Raw genomic sequence first — 6483 nt, forward strand, 5'->3', positions numbered from 1 at the left:
CACCTACAGGTGACAAACGCAACACACCCCTTCACCAACGCACCTCCCTGTTGATTTACGTCTTGCATCAAATTAAATCCAGAAGTCAGGTTAGAGTGAGGGAGGTGACTTGTAAAGAGTTGGCAGTCTGACGGAGAAAGAGCAGTGGGGAAGAGAAGATGTTTCAATTTTAAGGTCCTTAGTTCACATGAAAGATGAGTCTTAGCTTCAACCTTAAGTTATCCAGTATAATCTTAAGAAATTGTATCTATAGAGCGGCACAGATTGCAGAGCTGCTGCCTCACAGCTCCAACAACCCAGGTTCAATCCCGACCTCATCTATTGTGTGTGTGTGTGTGTGTGTGTGTGTGTGTGTGTGTGTGTGTGTGTGTGTGTGTGTGTGTGTGTGTGTGTGTGTGTGTGTGTGTGTGTGTGTGTGTGTGTGTGTGTGTGTGTGTGTGTGTGTGTGTGTGTGTGAAGTTTTTATGTTCTCCCTGTGACTATGTGGGTTTCCTCCGGGTACTCCAGTTTCCTCCCACGACCCAAAGATGTGCGGGGTCAGTGGGTTAATTGACCGCTGTAAATTGTCCCCCATTCTCTCTTCTCTCCTCTTCCATCGGGTAGAAGATACAGGAGCCTGAGGGCACGTACCACCAGACTTAAGGACAGCTTCTACCCCACTGTGAGAAGACTACTGAACGGTTCCCTTATTCAATGAGATGGACTCTGACCTCACGATCTACCTTGTTGTGACCTTGCACCTTATTGCACTGCACTTTCCCTGTAGCTGTGACACTTTACTCTGTACTGTTACTGTTTTTACCTGTACTACCTCAATGCACTCTGTACTAACTCAATGTAACTGCACTGTGTAATGAATTGACCCGTACGATCAGCATACAAGACAAGTTTTTCACTGGACCTCGGTACAAGTGACAATAATAAACCAATCCCAATACCAGTGTGTGGGTGTGTGGCAGAATTTGGGGGGGGAGAAGTTGACATGAATGTGGGAAGATTAAAACAATGTGTCAGTGGGTGGTTGGCGGTCAGACGGTAGCCAAAGGGCCTGTTTCTGCGCTATGACTGCATGAGGAGCAGGAGTAGGCCATTCGGCCCCTCTTGCCTGCTCTACCATTCAATGAAAACCTGGCTGACCTTTCACCTCAACATTTCCTGGCTCTCTCCTCACGTCCATTGAGTCTCCGCATATCCAGAAAACTGGTGATCTGTGTTTTAAATGCAATCACTGACTGATCCTCACCCTTACCTGGATGCACACTACTCAAGTCCAATGTTACGTGGTTAACCCGCAATCCTAGGGGGTGCTCAACAACCTGACGAAAAAGATAGAATGGGAATAACTCAAAAAAAATGCTGGAAACTATTAGTGGGATCTTGAAGAAACAGAAAACTCGTCAGGCTGATGACCCAATAGATACCTGGAGAGGTGAATACAAATCCCATGACAGCTGGGGAATTTAAATTTGGTTAAATTAAATACATTTTAAATAAAGAGCACATATTGTGCAATGATTGCTATAAAAATCTATCTGGCTTACTTCTGTCGGTTTGGGAGAGAATTGGCTGTTTTTATCTGGTCTCAGCCCAAAAGCGACATCAGACACAAACAGCAAATGTTGAGTGTTTCTGGCATTTTCTGTTTTTGTTCGAGATTTCCAGAATCTGCAGATTTTTTTTTGGTTTTCAGCAATGTGGCTGGCTCTGAAATGCCAGCAACTCCCACACCCTGTGAAAAAAAAGAGACCAGCATTCCAAATTTCTCAATGAAATGAGCAATGGTTGAAAGGTTCCAGAAGGGACTACAAGCCCTCCCCGGGTTACAACAGCTCATCTGTACATATGAACGAGCTCCCATAAATATTATTAAGTACCAACAAGAACTAGCCTTGAAAAAAAACAAGTTTACATGTAACCCTGCAGTAATCAGACACCATTGTTTGTTAAGAACACAGACATTTTCACCAAGAGTTGCTTTGGAAATCGCTCCTATTAGAGTCACAGAGTAATACAGCATGGAAACAGGCCCTTCAGCCCAACTCGTCCATGCCAGCCACGGTGTCCACCATATTAGCCCCATTTGGCCCATATCCCTCTGAAGTCAAAGTTGAGTTTATTGTCATGTGCACAAGTCCGTGTGTGCACAGGTGCAATGAAAAACTTACTTGCAGCAATATCACAGGTACACAACATCATATAAGCTGCATTCACAAGAAACACATAAATTAAACATAAATTAGACAAAAGTTTTACAAGAAAGAAAACAATTAGAACAAAAAAGTCCATTTTAGTGCAAAGTGATCAAAGCAGTCATAGTCTAAACCTTTCCTATCCATGTACTTATCCAAATGTCTTTTAAATGTTGTTGTTGTACCTGCCTTACCCACTTCCTCTGGCAGCTCGTTCCATGTACTCACCACCCTCTGCGTGAAGAAGTTGCCCCTCATGTCTCTGTTAAATCTTTCCTCTCTCACCTTAAACCTATGCCTTCTAGTTTTTAGTTCCCCTTCCCTGGCAAAAAGACTGTGTGTGCATTCACCCTATCTATGCCCCTCATGATGTTATACCTCTATTAGGTCACCCCTCAACCTCCTGTGTTCCAAGAAATAAAGTCCCAGCCTGCCCAACCTCTCCCCATACCTCAGGCCCTTGAGTATGGGCAGCATCCTTGTGAATCTTCTCTGTGGTCTCTCCAGGTTAATGACATCTTTCCTGTAACAGGGTGTCCAAAACTGTACACAGTACTCTAAGTGCGGTCTCACCAACATATTGTGCAACTGCAACGTAACATCCCAAGCCCTATTTTCAATGCTCTTACTGATGAAGGGCAGCGTGCTCAACACCTTCTTCACCTCCCTGTCTGCCTGTGATGCCACTTTCAGCCAACGATGTACTTGTACTCCCAGGTCCCTCTGCTCGTCAACACTCCCCAGGGCCTGACCGTTTGCTGTACCAGTCCTACCCTGGTTTGACTTGTCCCATTTACCTGGCTCATTGAGATCCCCCTGTAGTTTTTGATAACCTTATTTAGCCAGAGGGTGGTGAATTTGTGGAATTCCTTGCCACGTACAGCAGTGGAGGCCAGATCATTGGGGGCATTTAAGGAAGAGATAGATAGATATCTAAATAGTTGGGGTATCAAGGGATATGGGGATAAGGCCGGAAATTGGGGTTAGAATAGTGTGTTTTTTTGTGCCCCCCCCCCAATTTCTCATTTCTTTTTTCCCTTTTCTTTGGAGCAGACTTGATGGGCCAAATGGCCTACTTCTGCTCCCTTGTCTTGTGATCTTGTGAACCTTCTTCACTGTCTACGATACCATCTATTGCAGCATCATCCTCAACCTTACTAACCATGTACATTCACATCCAATATCGTCATCCAAATACTGACATTTGTGCAACAATTGGAAAGTTCAAGCCAACCACAACATGATCCCACCATCAACCATGTCTTCCCCTCGCCACTCCTTTCTGCTTTCCGCAGGGACCACTCTCTGTGTGACTCCCTGGTCCGCCCCTCCTTCCCCCTCCCCCTGCAACCACTGGAGGTGAAACACCTATCCCTGCACCTCCTTCCTCGCCACCATCCAGAGCCCTAAACAGCCCTTCCAGGTGAGGTGGAGATTCACGTGCATCTCCTCCGACCTTATTTACTGCGATCGGTGCTCCTGACATGGCCTCCTCTGCGTCGGTGAGACCGGACGCAGACTGGGTGACCACTCTGCCGAACACCTGCACTCTGTCTGCCTTGTGGAGCTCCCGGCTGGCAGCATGGTAACTCTCCTCCCCATTCACACACCGACCTGTCTGTCCTTGGCCCCCTCCACTGCCAGGGTGCAGAAAAATGCAGCCTACAGGAACAGCAGCTCATCTTCCATCTGGGTAGTGTTATGGATCAGGTTGCTATTTGGTGAATGACCCTTTAAAATAGAGTAGTTGTGTGTGTGTGTGTGTGTGTGTGTGTGTGTGTGTGTGTGTGTGTGTGTGTGTGTGTGTGTGTGTGTGTGTGTGTGTGTGTGTGGTGTCGTCAGGACAGCACGATTACAACGTGTTGACGTTTTGCTCAGTGAGTCAGTGAGAAGGAAGAGAGAGAGAGAGAGACACACACTGACTGCTGGTCTCCGTAACAATGGATGAAAAACAATAACTGTGTCTGTCACTACAATCCAGGTATGGATTTTTGGAGCAATCCAGTGGAGTCCACTTTGTCGTTAACCTGTAGCGGGAAACAGGTATTCGTGTGGGCGGCCACATCTCGAATGCCTTTTGGTGTGGCAGATACTTCAGAACAAAGCAGTGGCGCTCATCAGTGATTGAGGTGTTGTCTGGGTCCCATCGTGGAACATCTGGATTTCATAAATTCTCTCTACATCCTCTCTACGCTCTACTGCAGTTTGCAAAAGCCTCTGCTCACCGTTCTACCATATGACTTGCTGAACTGAACTTTGAGAACTATTCCTGGACTTGGGGTTTGGGAATTTGCCGCGCACACACTTCGAGTTTAGTTTTGGGGTTAATGTTCAATATCTAACGTTTTTGCTTTTCTTCTTATTATAAGTAGTTATTAATGGTTTCTGACACTTATACATGACTCGGTGTGTTTCTATTGTTGCTGGTACGTCACAGTGGTCTGCAACCCCAGTTTCCCATAACCTGCTCTCCTTCCGATCTACTATCTTCCTTCTATACCCCCCTCCTCCACCCACTCTGTCTGCCCATTACCCACACACCCCTCCCACTGGGTCCCGTCTGCCCTCATGACCTCCCTTATTTGGTTGCGTGCTCCACCTTCCAGATCCCATCATCTGCAGCCCACCTATCACCTCCCAGTCGCTATTCCCACTCTCCCCTCCTCACCTGGATCCACCCATCACCTGCCAGCTCTTGCTCCACCCCTTCCTCTCGCCTCTTTAAACACGGCGCTCTCCCCTCTTCCAGTCCGGGTGAAAAGACTCGACCTGAAAGATTGACTGTCCATTTCCCTCCACAGATGCTGCCTGACCCGCTGAGTTCCTCCAGCAGTTTGTTTTTGCACCAGATTCCAACATCTGCATTCTTTTGCATCTCCATTGGAAGAAACAGTGTTCATACCACTGTGGTTGTTCTTTCCAACTTCTGTTCAGCCTCACCGTAACAATGGAGAAAGCCAAGGACAGAAAGGTTGGTGTGGGAATGGGAAGAAGAGTTCAAATGACATGCAACCAGAAGCTCGAGATGGCTGTCGTGGAGAGCGCAGGTGCTCTGCAAAACAGTCGCCTTATCTACGCCTGGTTTCTCCAATGTAGAGGAGGCTACGTCATGAGCACCGAATGCGGTAGACCAGACTGGAAGAGGTGCAGGTGAACCTCTGCCTCACCTGGAAGCGTTGTTTAGGTACCTGGACGGTGGTGAGGGAAGAAGTGAAGAGACAGGAGTTACACCTCTGATGGTTGCAGGGAAAAGTGCCAGGGGATGAGTGGGGAGAGGGGGAGAGATGAGTGGACTAGGGAATCACAAAGATTGTAGTCCCTGCAGAAAACAGAAAGGGTGGGGGGGGGGAGAATAAAATGTGACTGATGGTAGGATACATTGGAGCTGGCAGAAATGGCAAAGGATGTTGGACACAGATGAAAGGCGAGGACCAAGGGAACTTTATTGCTATTCTGTCTGGGGAAAGGGGATTGACAGCAGACATGTTGGAAAATGTTGAGAAGGCCCCGTCAACAATGGCAGAGGGGAAGCCATGTTTCAGGGAGGACACAAGTCGCAGAGCAGAAGGCATCAGATGCAGCAGAGGCAGAGAAATCGAGAGAAAGAGATGGCATCCTGACAGGAGTCAGGTGGGGGTAGGTATAGTCAAGGTAGCTGTGGGAATCCGTGGGTTTATAGAAGATGTCTGTGGCAAGTCTGTCTCCAGAGATGGAGACAAGAGAGGTCCAAAAAGAGGTATCCAGAGAGAGGCCAGGTGAACTAGAGGGCAGGGTAGAATTTGGGGGCAAAGGTGATGAAATTAATTGGCTCTGATTGATTTGGTTTTTTGCACTAATTGTCTCATTTTGCACAGTCTTGTATATTTGTTTTGCAGTTTTTTCCCTCATTGTCCAGTATAATTTATATTCTGGGTGTTGTCTGTACCTATGTGCCTGTGATGCTGCCAGCAAGTTTTCCATTGTACCCGTACCTCACTGTACCTGTGCACGACAATAAATTTGACTTGAAATTGACAAGTTCTGCACGAGTGCAGGAAGCAGCACCAATGCAGTCAGTGATGTAGTGGGGGGAATTGGAGGGTGCTGCAATAGGCTTGGAACAAGGATAATAGTCAATAACGAGACAGGCATAGTTAGGGCTCATGCGAGTGCCTGCAGCTACACCTTTCATCTGCAGAAAGTGGGGGGAATTGAAAGAGAAGTTGTTGAGGGTAGGGACAAATCCAGCAGGTGAGAGGGCTGCTGGGGGGGAACTGGTCGAGTCTTTGTTCAAGGAAAGAAATGAGTGAAGCTC

General features: G+C 47.2%; 1 protein-coding gene across 1 annotated transcript in view; it reads right to left on the reverse strand.

Annotated features, from left to right (window-relative positions):
• The window catches only part of pi4kb (phosphatidylinositol 4-kinase, catalytic, beta), a 599336-nt gene that overhangs the window by 132696 nt on the left and 460157 nt on the right, over positions 1–6483 (reverse strand). The window lies entirely within an intron of this gene.

Source organism: Pristis pectinata, chromosome 40 (genome assembly GCF_009764475.1).
Source record: "Pristis pectinata isolate sPriPec2 chromosome 40, sPriPec2.1.pri, whole genome shotgun sequence".
Classification (NCBI taxonomy): Eukaryota; Metazoa; Chordata; class Chondrichthyes; order Rhinopristiformes; family Pristidae; genus Pristis; species Pristis pectinata.